Source organism: Danio aesculapii, chromosome 19, assembly GCF_903798145.1.
Source record: "Danio aesculapii chromosome 19, fDanAes4.1, whole genome shotgun sequence".
Lineage (NCBI taxonomy): Eukaryota > Metazoa > Chordata > Actinopteri > Cypriniformes > Danionidae > Danio > Danio aesculapii.
In genome coordinates, this window is record NC_079453.1 from 34,680,351 (window position 1) to 34,696,491 (window position 16,141).

Here is a 16,141-nt window from a genome sequence, read left to right on the forward strand (position 1 = left end):
AAATACAAAGTAGTAAAGTATGAACAAATAAATGCATTGATGTCAAAGAAGCATCTGTTGATCTACGCATTCATTCAAATGGTCTGCTAATAAACAGAGTACATTATAATTACAATCCATGCATCTGTCACTCACATGTACAGTACAGGATTGTCCCTTAACAGAACAATAACGATACTGGTCACCCTATCACTTTAGTACTGTATGTGAAACTGAAAAACCCATCAACAGTGTTCATCATTCTAATGAAAGTAATGCATTACAATATTGAGTGACTCTCTTATTGTAAGTAATGTATTACGTTACTTTTGCGTTACTTTTTATTACCTGGCTAAGGGTTGATCTCTTTCAGAACTTTTTTTTCTTTGTTTCTTTTTTTAATAGAAAAAAGGAGGAGTTCTGCAATTAACAACGCACTGTATAACCTACACCTACATTTACCTTAAAAACACACAAAAAAAGTTGGATAATGTTATCTTCCTGACCCTAGGGCTATACATGGTGTATATATCTGTATTGAAAGTTTAAAGCAATGTGTTTGCTACTTTTGTACTATTTGTCTTAAGTAAAATCACTGTTCATTGAGACTATGCCCTTTTCCTTTTTTTTCTATGCGTCCAAAACAATGAACACATTCTCTCATTGACTGCGTGATCATTGTGACTACTTTACTTTCTAATTCAGCAATTAAATTTTTTAAAAGCTAATTAATTAAGCTAAAAAGTAACTTGAATTATATTTTCAAAAAAGAACTCAATTATTTTTCCTTCTTATTGAAAAGTAATACGTTACTTAGAAAAGTAATATTATTACATAACTCGCGTTACTATGCGTTACCCCCAATACTGCCCATCAACATGACAATGGAAGTTCAATATAATTTTGACCTTTCAGCCACACGTCACTGGTGTTGTTAGTACCCTGACATGAATTTTTTGGGTTATAGAGTGTATTATAGAGTGGAAAAAAACTTAAACCATGAAGATAGGCAACATGTCAATTTTTGGAACTTTAAAATATATGTAAACTTAAAATAAATATAAAGTAGTAAAGTATGAAAAAAAGAAATGCATTGATTTCAAAGAAGCATCTGTTGATCAATGCATTCATTCAGCTGATCTGCTAATAAACAGAGTACATTATAATTAGCACCATAACATTGCTCTTCTGTGTGTATCTCTGCCGTGAACATCCAGCCGGTTAAAGGTGAGAGCGCATTCCCCAGCATCTGGCCATGACTGCTAACCATTTATGGGTGTTAATTTGTGCTACCACTGTTTATAAAGTTCAAGGATAATTACCGCAGAGGTCAAGTCACAACAGAAATTAGCGAGTCAAGGGGCTTTTCTGGCCTCACAATGCGTCTGGATTCTTCCACCCCTTACAGAGTCCAGGCTCTCGGGTGATTAGGGTAATGTTTCAACATTACTAATGCAGATGTTGGCTTTGCCCGGGTGCATCTGGGCTCGTGTACATGCGCTGATGACTGCGGCACATGTAAAGCTATGCGCGCGGCTAATTCGCTAGCTGAAAACGGCTTGGCTTTTGTAGCTGGACTTGCCAGTATAAACAGTAAGAGTGATGTGTTGAGTGTGTTGATGAGGGAGGCCGGCGGCTGCACCTGTGTAAACACTAGACTCTCTCCCTGAGGAACTGAGCTCCACAGCTGCAAGACAAACGCCCATCACTGCCAGAGGACACGTCTCAGCTTTGCAGATAACTACCCAGCAAGCAATTTTGTGTTTTAAAAAAATGCCTAATAGCCGTTCAAACACAACTTAGATGTCTAGGCTGAAACAAAGCAAAATTGGAGCTGTCAGTGATGTCTAACCATAGCCTGAGAATATGTAGTCTTTTTATTTTTTTTGTTAAACATCAATCTTTCATTTCATGTAGATTTAAATTACAATGGACCATTTTAAAAGACTGTTCTGATGCGTTTAACAGTCGTCAGCATCTTAAAGTTTTTAATATTTAGAAAAAAAAAAGTATCACAGCAGTTCATAACTTTTTGATTTAGTGGCTAATTCATGAATTCGTACGATCTAATTAGTACAATTTAGTATGATTTGCTCATCACCCAATGATGGTTGGGTTTAGGGGTAGGGTTTGGTGCCACGCCTCTTTTTAAAAATCGCACACTTTCGTACAACTGAACTCGTACGAATATGTACGAATTAGCCACTAAACTGACAAAACATAGTTACATTACCTTGTGAGATCTGACTGGTATATTTATATGTATTTACATATGTATTATATCATCTTTGCATCAAATTACAAAAAACGAATTATCGCTTATGTGAGGTGATTATAATGTGTAAGTGTAGGACAGTAAATTTGACGTTGTTCTCTCTTCTGGCCGCCGTTATCAGTCTCACACAATTAGCTTTTTCTGAAAGTCTTGATTGTACCATTGTTGAGTTTTTCTTTTATTATTTCAGCGAAAAGGATTGTAAAAAAAATTTTGTTCCACTCTTCCATTCACTGCGCTCTAAGTTTACCCAACTATGACGACTTCCGCTGAGAAACCCGGAAATGTGAAAAGGGTCTATATGTCACTACACAGTATGTATTTTCTGAAAATTCACTCTAACATTTACACTCTAAAAAAATGCTGGGTTTTTGTAACCCAATGTTGGGTCAAGTATGGATAAATCCAACATTGGGTTGATTTTTTATTAAATTCAATTGACACATTAAATTTTTTTAGAGAGGGTATGTTTATAAAAATCCAGCCTTGTTCCTATTTTCTGTCTTCAGTGTTTTCTGAATTATGGCGTGAAATCCAACCTGTAAAAACGTTGACACTGTTGTTAGTAGTAATAATAATAATAAAACCAGAATTTTGAACCCGATTCCATCCAATGTTCAGAATTTTGTGCTAAAATTGTGAGCAAATCTTTAAACAAATAATGTCTCATTTGCATATTTAAACATAAGATTTAGGAAAACTTGTAAGACAACAACTGTTTGCTATTTTTAATGTAATCAACCAACCAACTAGGTTTTACAGCCATATAGTTTTAATACAATTGTTTATGTAATCTTAGCCCACATACTTAAATTATTTTTGCTGCTTGTTCAAACAGCTTATTTAAAATTAGCTAAAACAACACAATTCTTCAGTTTTTTTTTGGGGGGGGGGTGAACTTAATTGTTTTATGTTCAGACTACTTAAATAGGTTAAAACAATTAAGTTAACTTAATTGATGTTGGGACAACAGGAAATAATTCTGTGGAGCCCAGCATTATTTTAGTGTACACTCTAAAAAATGCTTGGTTGAATTACCCAATTCTATAGGTAAAAAATGGAGAAACCCAACTATTGGGTTAAACTGTCACTTAAATTTAATTAAAAAAATGAACATTTAGATTGGGTTTGTCCATACTTGACTGAACGTTTGGGTTAACACAGCCCAGCATTTTGTTAGAGTGTACTGTGGGCGAAAAGTAAATGTAACTAATTTTGGCTCACAGAAAAACCTATTAATTGAATTCACTATTTTTTAAGGTAATTGGTTGCAAGCTATTTATATGGGTTGAATTTAAACAAACAAATTACATTTATTTATGTTCAGCTTAATTTGTTTGTTTAAATCCAGCTCATTATAATTGTTTGCAAAAAAAAAATTGTGTATCCAATGAATGATTTTTTTCAGTGTAGAAGTGGATTACTCATAGCCAGACTAGTTAAATGATAGCTAATCTAGGTTATCTAATCGGGGTAAAAACTTTTGAAAAGTTTTGGGAGTTTGGTGCACCAGAGAGTCCAGTGATAAAGTGTTTGTGGAGAAAGGTTTGACATAGAAACACGTGTTCTGTTAATTCAGTAACTCCATTTCACATGTCACGGAACATTCTCTCAAATTCTTCTTTTTAAAAAAAGTTCACAGTTTCAGATTTCATCCACTAATGGTGTTGATCTCTGTCAGAGGCTGGAGTCGATCATGGTCAAGACTAATCCATAAAACTCCAGATGCAGAAGATTGCAGACTCACTCAGAGGGATTTTTATAGAGCAGAAATTAGCATCATGTTGCGTAAGCTTGATTTTGGGATTTAAAAAAAAATAGGAATGAAAAATAATGATAGTAATAAGACCAAGTAAACATTACAAACATGAAAATGAATGCTATTACTTTTCTCATGAACATTAGAAAGCATGTAATATACTAACATGTGACATACAGTACATAAGATGTGTAAAGCAAAAATAAACAAAAAAATTTGTGTATATATTTTAACCAAAAAACGCAGAGATAGGATTTATTTGGGGGTCATATCACTAAAACATGACATTTCAATTTAGTGCTAGATTTTTACTAGTAGTTGTTTTCATGATCATATTTCATTCTTAAAGAACCAAATGAATAATAATAAGTTTAAAGGAGCAGTTTTTATTCGAAACAGAATTTTTTGTAACATTATACCCGCACTGTAAAACATTTTATGACAAAAAGTCATGACCACAAATGTTTTTATTAGGGATGTCCCGATCAGTTTTTTTTACCTTTGAGTCCGAGTCATTTGATTTTGAGTATCTACCGATTCCAAAACCTGATCCGATACTTCTATAATAAAAAATAAACAAGAGTGAAGAAACAGATCGAGGATGTTTCTTATTTTTTATTGAATTAACCTTATTTTAACATTCAACAACCCTGTTAACAAACAGAGCTCTTCTGTGAGGTAGCTTGAACAATCAAGTAATCATTCATTCATTTTCTTTTCAGCTTAGTCCCTTTATTAATCTGGGGTCGCCACAGTGAAATGAACCGACAATTTATCCAGCATATGTTTTACGCAGCGGATGCTTTTCCAGCCGCAACCCATCACTGGAAAACACCCATACACTCCCATTCACAGTTTTACTCACATACATACGGACAATTTAACTTACCCAATTCACCTGCTGTACAGCGCATGTCTTTGGACTGTGGGGGAAACTGGAGCACCCGGAGGAAACTCACACAAACATGGGGAGAACATGCAAACTCTACACAGAAATGCCAACTGACCCAGCTGTGGCTCGAACCAGCGACCTTCTTGCTGTGAGGCAATTGTGCTTCCCACTGCGCCACTGTGACGCCATAATATAAAAAATCTAATATAAAAACAAAAAGCACCACAACTTAAAATACCTGGCAGGCAATCCCAAGTTTACATATCTCACATTTTGCCATGGCAATGTTGTCGTCATCAACTTTATAATACCTCCAGATCGCAGACATACTCGCTCTTTCTGCTTCAAGCTATGTATTCGAGTTTCAAAGTCTAAAACCGCATGATCAGGCCCGATTTCCGATCACGTGATCTGATCTGGACATCGCTAGTTTTTAATAATTTCATAAGTTAATCAGGTTTCACTGTAAAATGCTGTAAAAATATGGTAAAATACTGCTGGGTTCTACAACATGAAGGAATTGAGTTAACTTATTCGTTTGTACAAATGTATGTGGATTAAACAAAACAATTTGTCCCCAAAAAAGCCAAGAATTGTGTTGTTTTAGCGCATTTTAAGTAGTTTGAACAAACCGCAAACATAATGTTTTGTGTACTTTTTTAGCTATACAAAGTTTAATGTAACATTTATTGTCAGTTTGACTGAATTGGCATGGGTTTCCTACAGGTGCTCCGGTTTCCCCCACAATCCAAAGACATGCACTATAGGTGAATTGAATAAACTAAATTGGCAGTAGTGAATGTGTGTGCATGCAAGAGTGTATGGGTGTTTCCCAGTACTGGGTTGCAGCTGGAAGGGTGTAAAACATGCTGTGTAGAACATATGCTGCATAAGTTGGCGGTTCATTCTGCTGTGGTGACCCCTGATGAATAAAGGGACTAAGCTCAAGGTAAATGAATGAATGAAATCAGCATATTAGACAGATTTATGAAAGACCACGTGACACTGACTGAAGATTGAAGAGTAATAATCCTGAAAATTCAGCTTTGCATTGGAATAAAGAAATATTCTTTATAAAGTATGATTCTTCAAAAAGAAAAAAAAGAGTTTTAATTAATTATGATAATGTTAGTTATTAGAATATAGTTATAATAATAATATTTCATATTAGTCTGAGTGAACATTATAGTTTAGCCAGTTTTTAACCATTAATAGAACAACGACAACAGCAAATTTGGCCAGCAACTCTAAAACAGTCTTAAAATATTGTTTTTGGACGCAGTATGGACAGTATTGAGGGTACTGAAACTGAATTAAAAATCTCATTTCAGTAGAAAAGCATAAATACAAGCAAAGCCAAGACATCTGTATAAGCTTTGCTGGGGGATGTTGACATCTGTCGCATGTTGGAGAAATGCCATCCTGAATGTGGCGGCGCGTCTGGTCTCCACAGCGGTGGAACCAGATTCCAGCCTCCATACGATCTGCTGAGACCATCAGCAAACTGGAGGAACAGATGAAGACTTAACTAAACCATACGGTATCTGCAGACTTTTGCATTTACAATAAATAAAGCTTATTTTATACAAATCTCTTCACGTACTGTTGACTTTTGTATGATATATTGCCTGTTATATGACAGTCTTTATGAGCAAGTCATTTGAATAATTAAATCAAGATTCATTAATACATTTGGATTCATTCATTGGATTCAACAGATGAAGAATATGTCATGAATCTCTCCATGTTCTGTTGATACAATGAATTAATTTGTGTGAATATCGCTTGTTATAGGGTTGAAGGCAGAATTTTTAGCCCTCCTCTGATTTTTTTTCTCTTTTTTTCAAATATTTCTCAATAGATGTGTAATAGACCGCATAAGCTCATTCTGAAAATGCTTCCTTCATACATTTCTGGAGATCACAAATTATGTAGCCAGAGGTACGTATGGCTGTGTTTCATATTTAAAACGAACGATACGGGGGCGGTATGACGCTATTCCTTTTCATGATCACCAGCGATCTAACCCTTATAGATTGCTGGAGAACATTGACTTTCACTTGGACTACAATTCTGCCACCATATGAACAACAACTCTCTTCAGGCACCACACATGCACACCTGTTCCAGTTCTCTATTGATTCACACACAGCTGGGAGCTGCTGATTACACAGACTATATAAATGGCTCACTTTGACATTCTCATTGCTGAGTCTTGTTTGGTTATACCCTGCAACATTACAAAGCGTACTTCTAGTCTAGTCTTTCTGTGTGTGACCCTTGCTTTGTTCTCTCGTTTACGTTGTTTGCTGCCTGTATCGACTATTAGCCTGTGACCTGACTACACTTCTGGATTTGCCTGTATGTACTCGTTTACCTCTGTTTGACCATTGCCTGTACAACTATTCTAAATTGCACGTGGATCCTCAAATCCGTTGTCAGCATCCAAACTTTACAGCTTACGTCTGTAGGGACGGCTTTGCCGGTTTGTCCATTGACTCGCTGCATACATTGGTAGACTTGTGTTGTGATGCGAAGTTGACCGCAACAACAGGGTTTGAGTCTAGTGAAGATCGGTTCCAAAAAAGAAGGTAAAACAAAATACAAAACCAAAAAATAAAATAAGTAAATAACAGGGTAAGAAAAATCAGGCTGTCGCAAGAGCTTTTCTTTTTCTGGATTGCTTTTGAAAACACTGTTGGTTGGATTTAGGGAAGGAGGAGAGTGGGCCAGTTGATCAGTCAGTCGGTCAATCAGTTAACAGCGGCCTCTGGTGGATATACGTGAGAAGAGCAGGCGTAAATGGCACTCACTAGAGAAATAGAGATCATAAAAGCATACACAGCGGCCTCTGGTGGAATTGCGGAAACAAAAACTGCAAAAAAAAAACAAAAAATGTACCTCCTGGGACGTATTTGGCACTCTCCAGAAGTGTATATAGGGGTACGTAATCAGAGTGAGCCTGTATTAGTAAAAGAGCAAGGAACTTTGCCGTATTTCAAATATATTTTTAATCTTCTAGAGAAAATTCTTGTTTCTATTAGTTTGGCTGAAATAAAATCTTTTTTTTTCATTTTAATAACTTTTTTTTATGTCAAGATTATTAGCCTCCTTAACATTTTTTTTTCAGATTGTCCATAGAACAAAGCACTGTTAAACAATGACTTGCCTAATTACCTTATTATACTTGCCTAGTTAACCTTATAACCTAGTTAAGCCTTTAAATTGTACTTCAACCTAGTTAAACCTAAACCTAGTCAGTTTAATACTAGTATCTTGCAAAATAACTAATGCACACAAAATCAGTTATAAAACTATTAAAATGTGTAAAAAAAACTCTCATTAAACATTTCAGAGGGCATTTTTTTAATTTAAACTGTTTGACAGCCTTAATAATGATTTGAATCATTAATTAAATGATTCGTTCAAAAAATTCTTCATTTAAGATTGAGTTCCTTTCAAATGTAAGTGCCTTTCTAAGTAAATCATTGAATTATTCACTCAACTGTTTTATTCAAATGTTATGAAAAAAATATTCCCAATATAGTTGTAATTTGAAGTGGACACAGGCAAAGGAAGTGCGGATCCAGACGCAGGTTTATTGAGAATGGTCAGGCACGCAACGATCACAATTAGGAGCAATGAGATGTATGCAGGCAAATCAAGAGTCGTAGTCAAAAACACAGGCCATTGGTCAGTACAGGCCGGCGGCAGACAACATAAACAAACAAACATGGTGAGGATCAAAAACACGGCAAAGCAAGGCAACGAAAACACGTCGTAATGTTCACAAAACTGTTTACAAGACTTACAGATGTGTGTGTGCTGTATTTAAACTTTTTGTGATCGGTCTTTGACAATCCTCCGGCTGTGTGTTTGCAATCAGTCAGGATCAGGAACTGGTGTGAATGTGTGTGGTACATGACTGGAACTTGTAGTCCATATACCAGTGGATTTATAGTCCTATTGGTGATCCGCATGTATACAAACGATCGCCAAGCATAGATCGCTGGTGATTGTGACAATAGTTATGAGCAGAGTTAAATTTCAACAGAAGTCTTTTTAATATGTAATATGTATATATTTTAGTTTTTTGTTTTGTAATATTATAAAAATGTCTATCTTTTCATAAAGACTTGACAAATTAAAAAACATTCTGAAAATTAGGTTGATGCATTAACAAAGAGCATTACTCAAATTTTATTCCAAAGCGACTTTTACAATGACAAAGTGGCAAGGCGGCCTCAAGTTTGGAGCGGTTTCTGGAAACCATGAGTACAGGAGCAGGGCTTAGTTCACAGAACAGGACAAACTTCAAGGTAAGATATGCAGTTATCAGTGCATGAGGCATTTATGAGTCTGTGCATCTCATGAGCCCAAATTCATTTAGTGGCTATCAGTGCTCGCACACTGTTGCCAAGAAGGAGCTTCTGTGTAACTGCGATAAAGCAAAGAAATCCACCATAGACTTCAGGCATGGACTAAGAGGAGAGATAAAATTATTATATGAATGAGTGTGTGTGCGTGAGTGTTTGGGAGCAGAGCTGAAGATGGCAAGCATACTGGTAGTATTAATAATTGTGTTCTATGGCTGCTCTCTACATGTTATTATGTATCAGTGACTACTTTGAATTGACAGACTGTGTTATTCAGCTGGCATTTTTAACATGTAATTTTAATTCTTTGAGATTTTTCTTATGTAGTGTAGTGTATTTAGATCTTTTGTATCTTCTGATTTGATTTTTCAGGTTTTTTATTTTTAATAGATTTGCAACAATTTCAAAAGAATATTTTGTTCACATTGTTATTTTGGGGTGTTGTGTGTAGAATTTTGAGGAAATAAATCAATCCATTTTGAAATAAGGCTGTAACATAAAAAAGTGGAAAAAGTAAAGCGCTATGAATACTTTCAGGATGCACTGTATGTGTGCTTTCAAAAGTAGCGCTTAGTAACCTAATATAGAGGTTGTTTTAAATAAAAATAATAATAATATCCACATTTATTGTGATAATATAAATGTGTAATATAAAAAAACTGAAACTAGTAACTGATTTATTTAGTGAAACTTAAATTTTCAAGATAACTAACCTATACATTAACCATTAAATGTGTACCATTTACTACCCTCCTCATACATCATTCTTAGGCATTCTGAGTCTACAATAATGGATTTTAGTTTTACACCTTGTCCTAACAACACATAACTCAATGCCGCAACATAAGATAAAAGGTATCATTTCCATGTTAAAAGGAGTATTTGTCCTAACTGAAATGAGCAGAACAACAGCATATACAACTAAGACAATGATCACCTCAGGTACTGATTATGTGCTTTATTCAGTGTTAAATGCTATGGTAAGACTTTATAATAAGGTTGTATTAGTTGATGTTAGTTTATGCATTTACTAACATAAACAAACAATGAACAATACATTTATTACAGTGTAGGTTCATGTTAAACAAAATACAGTTGTTCATGTTAACTCACGATGCATTAACTAATGTAAACAAGCATAAATTTGGATGTTAATAAGACATTAGTAAATGCTGAACCATGAATTATAAATGCTGTAGAAGTACTGTTCATAAATAGTTCATGTTTGTAAATGCGTTAACTAACACTAACTAATGAAACCTTATTGTAAAGTGTGACCAATGTTATCAATGTGTTTAAATACAATTTTCCGTGACGTTTATTGCCATACTACTGAAAGAAGCAGCAGATTGTTCACCTCAGCTCTTGAAAATAAAAGAACTAGCGGGTGGTTTGAAAATGAAAGCCAGAACTGTGACTCAGTGCAAACTAATAACATCAGTAGCCTATTAATAATGTTAAAGAGGTTAAATATGTATGCATTTGATTGAAAGGCTTTACCATTTCGTTGGGAGTTCAGTGGCTGGTATTTAAATGTTTCTGTCATGTTCTCAATTGGTGCAGGCATCCAAATGTTTAGTCACTGTAATCTTGTCACGTCGCATGTTGTTAGGACACAGCGTTAGAATGAAATCTCTCCTCATCTAGATATCAAGTTAAAAAAAAAACATCTGTCTAGCTTAAAAAGCATGATACATGACCATTCACACTCATTGAGCATGTGAATATTTTGCCGGCATTCATTCTTGCAGTCTACTGGTTGAGTAATGATCATACTAGAGGGGCTTGATGAATCAGGGAATGATATGCAGTAGTCCAGAAGAGTTTGTGGATATCTCCACCTCTATTTTCACAAGTCTGCATTTTGATTTACAATGGGGTCTTCAGAAATGTTTAAATGCACTCTATTTTCATGGGTTGAAGATGCCAGAGCAGTGTGGATGCCAGGTGTAACCCTAACAAAACTTTTTTTTTTTTTTTTATGAAAAAGCACTAGCATAAACGGTTCCTTGGTAATCATCAATCATTCATTATAAACAATCTATCATTTTATATATATATTTATATTTAGTTAATATATAGTTTTATATTATAGGTAAAATGTGTATTAGGACACCAATATCCCAATGTATGTAATAGTGTAAGTATATTTTTGAGCAATAACAATTTAAGTATCTGATTGCTGTGTGCAATTATGCTTTATTACACAGCTTGTCAGTGACTGATACAGAATAGTGATGTGATGTTTCATAATTACAGCAGGCATATATATGTCTGATTCTCGAATCTGATTTGCTGATAGCCATGCGATATTCTACAATAACAGCACTCATACAGCCTCTTCACCCTAGTGTGTTACTCCACCATAGAGTGAGAGAAGATCAAAAGACTCACTACAGTTTGATAAATATTGCTGCTGTTGAACAATATAATGTACTTCTGAGGCTGTTTTAGATGAGAATGTAGTTGTTTAGATTGCAACTTCAATTTATTTAAAAGGATAGTGCCAATTTTAAATATTTATAATTTCAGAGATTCAGCGTTTCGGTGGCCAGTGCCACAAGGTGACGACAGAGAACGCATAAGTCCTTAGAGCAGAAAAACTCAGCATTTTCTTTTTTGTATTTCAAACTACAGCTGATCAAATCATTATAAAACAGGTAAGTGACTTTCTAAGTTGATCTCTCTCTTATGTATGTTGTAGTGCTGTATTTGTACCATAGTAATCTGCTAGTGCTTGCTTTGCTTTGGCTTTTTGGGGGATAGTTATTTTGATTTTCTGATTGCAACAGAGAAATACTGGGAAATCTCTCTAGACTGATGATCTAAAAATCACCTGTTTTGTCATCACTTTAGATAAAACGCTAGAGAATCATTCAAATACTATCTCTAAAGTGATGTTGGTGAACTGGCAACGGTTTCTTCTGTTCTGACGTCAGCTGCAGATGTAAATGAATGGTGGAAGAAAGTAGTTCTTTGTAAAAGGATTTTTGAGACTCTGTGTATGTGTATGTGTATATCAGCAAAACTTCAAATGGCTTTGCTGCAGAGCAACAGCAATATGCAATCAAATGCAATGTCAATGTCACTTGATAGTGAATTTGATGAATAAGCTGTCAGCTATTAAAATGGTGAATCGGAATATATTGGAAATTATAGTTTTGAGAATATGAGCCAGATCCCGAATGTGCTGGGGAAGCGTTTTCTGACAATGACAGAAATGGTAAAAACATTAGCTGAAATTGAACCAAGTTCCAAAAGGTAATTGAGTAAGTAATGGAATGGAATAATACCTTTTTTTCCTTCTTTTGCAGCTGTTATTAAAATATCGTGAGCATTTTATGCTTTTACTGTAGTTAGAGATCCATGCTGGTTAAATATACAGTTCTGGGTTGCTAAAGATCCGAATGCATAATAATGATTGGCCTAGTATTCATACATTTAAGCCGTTTGAATTGAAACGTTCACATCTCTTTCTGCTTACCAACACACACACACATTTACAAAGCTGTAAATTTATGAAACCTTCAACATTTTAAGGCATTCACTTTGCATAGTTTTTCTTAGTTTGCACATTTGCACTTATAAAGTCACACACTAGCACACAGTCAAACACACTTGGGACTTCTTCGCTTGCACTCTTTTAAATATTGCAATTAAGGGACCAGTGCCTGGAGAAAAAGAGAGAGAGGGAGAGACAGTCGTGATGAGTGCTCTAGCGAAACTGTGTGCCAGTCATTAGCAAAGCATTCTCCCAGTGGGTTTTTATCGATTTACCATGACTAATGGATGGTGGTTTGGGGGGGGGGGGGGGGGGGGGGGGGAAATCACTTTAAATTAAAATTAGGATTGGTAATACATGCAAATTTAAAAAATGCTTTGCACCCAGTGAAGATAAAATGTGTGAAATGCTCATGTTTTCCTTGCACTTGTTCGACCAGTTTTATTTACACAGCCTAAATTCAGCTCAGATACACAGCCAAAAGCTCTTTGTGCTGGATATACACAATTTCACGGCAATTCGTAATTGTTTGATTTAGTGGCTAATTTGTATGAATCTGTGCGATCTCATTCATACAATTTAGTATGATTTGCTTATCCCCCAATGACGGTTGGGATTTGTGGCAGGGTAGACACGCCTCCTAAACATTTTCGTATGTCTGAATATGAATACTGATACGAATTCGTTTGAGTTAGCCACTAAACTGACAAAACGTAAAATAGTAAATATTTTAAAATAGTAAAGAGATCAGGCTGGATATTTCTTGTCTGTTTGGATGTATAAAATATTAGATTTTTGCTCGGAAAACTCTTATCAGTCATAAAGACCAATCTGGCTGATCGTTATCTGTCTGAAGCGAGGATGGGGTTCATTGTGAAGGTGTTGCAACAGACTCATTCAGAAAATGTACCCCTGTATAGAGCTGAAGATCTGTGCGCGAACCCGACGGGTTTGGGTGGGTTTGGGCTTAATTTCTATCATTTTAGATGGGGTCGGGCTGGGCTCGGGCTTGTGCTGTAAATGAACAGTCATGTGATGCATTTCGATTAGCGTGAGAATGTAATCAAATCTTTTGTTACAACATTAAAATCCATCTCTGCAAAGCTAAAACAAATCATAATGGAGAAGTCCAAAAAAGCTCATTTTGACTGCGGTCAGGCCAGCCGCCAGTTCAAAAAGTATGATCATTCTAGCCGCCAAGGTATTTCTACAGTTGCTCATACACTGCATATTACGGTAGTCCATACATGGTACACGGTAGGTGTATATAAACAGCAATGTACAGCATGTACAGAAAGCTGACAGGGAAGTTGACGAGTACATCCGTTACATTGAAACTGCTGTCATGGAGAATTAAATTGAAGTTCTTGGCTGGTGGAAGATAAACAAACAATCCTACACAACTTGAAAAATTAGCCAGATCAGTACTATGCTTCTCGGACAGTAGCAGCAGGAGTGAAAGGTTGTTCAGTGCTACTGGACACACCATCAGTAAGCGCAGGACTGCACTAAAGCCATTTACAGTGATTCAATGATGTTCCTCCACAAAAACACATAGCCTAATCATAGTGAGTAAAGGGATTTTAAATTATAACTAAATATTAATTAAACCATATATATATAACCAGAGTATATAGGCTTATGTTGGCATTATTCTTTAAATATTCAGCTTCACTGTCGCCTTAAGGCCGGATTGTGAAGAGGCGAAACAAATCCCGCAGAGCCTTTATCTTAATTTCGTTATTGCCAAATACCGGTCATAATTTAGAATTTATTTAAATTCAATTTGTTAGGAAAGACTTATTTTTATTGGTGTGTTGGCCAATTTAAAGCCTAAGTGTATGTACCTAGACTTATTTAGAGTGCTGATGTTATTTAGAGATGTTACGATGTTACAGAGGACTTATTTTATTTCTTTGTTTCAACTTCCATGTGGCCTATAGCCTACGTCTGTTATAAATAAATGATGTTAAAACACAAATAAACGACTCATTCTTGAAAAAAGGCAAAAGAGCTGTGTGCATGTGAACATTTGAATATTGTCTGGCTTTAAACGGTAAAGGCTTTTAAGAAGCTGTCAATCAAAATGTACTTGTCGGGCCTAACTTTTTTTGGCCAGATTACAGATCTACCAACTGTATATATTTCTGGAGACCGTGAATTATGTAGCCAGAAGTAGTATGTCGTATGGCTGCATTTCATCTTTAAAACGAATGGTACGAGGCAGTATGATGCTGTTCCTTTCACACTTACCAGCTGACTGCTTACCTCTGTGTGGACGGCTTTTCCGCAGTTACCAGTTTGTCCAGTGGCTTCTATGTTAGAAGATTTGAGAAACAGAGTGGAGTTGACCTTGACAACAGGGTTCGAGTCCAGTAAAGAATGGTTTCAGAAAGCTGGTTAAACAAAAAGCAAAAAATAAAACAAACTAGTGAATAGCAGGGTGAGAATGTACAATCTAAAAACATGGTAAAATCAGGAGAGAGCTTTTCTTTTTCTGGATCGCTTTTGAAAACACTGTTGATTGGATCTAGAGAAGTGGGTGGTCACTGGTCAATCGGTGCATTTTAAACACAATCGGTTGGGTTTAGGAAAGGAGGTGGGTGGGGGATCGTTTGGTCGGGCAGTCAGTCGGTCAGTCAATCAGTCGACAGTGGCCTCTGGTGGATTTACATGAGAAGAGCAGCCACGAATGGCACTCACGAGAGAAATTCGAGATCTCAAAAACCATACACAGTGGCGTCTGGTGGATTCGCGAAACCAAAACTGCAAATAAGTGTAGCTCTTGGAACGTATGTGGTGCTCTCCAGAAATGTATATAGAGGTATGTATTCCAAATGAGCCTGGGTTGAGGTTTTACAGAATCATGTGTTTATGAGATTTCATTTGTCACTTCAGGTTTCTCTTACAATCATTATATCTCAGTTTCATAGCTTTTAAAATAAAATATATCAGCTAGCTGGGGTAAAAAAACAAAAAAAAAACAACAGCATCCAAATACACAAGCAAATAATCCTTTTCCCAGTCCAAATTATTCACTGTAGTGAAGCCTAACCTCTTTGAATTAATCACAAAAGATTGGGTGCAGCATGCAAATGAGAAAATTAATTATGCAAAACACATGGTAAGCAAGTCTCTCCCTCAACGAAGATGGCAGGGCTTATTTAAATATTTGAAAAAGATTTTTGCCCAGAGTCCTTGCGCTATGAAATAAAGAAAAGAAGCCATATTACATTTCGCAGCAAAAGCAACGTTTATTTATTTCTCTAAAAACAGAATTTCCGTTTTATTGATTCCAAGAACGGTTCAAAGGACAGTGCAGGTCATTACCGTTACATCCACATCCACTTGTGTTGCT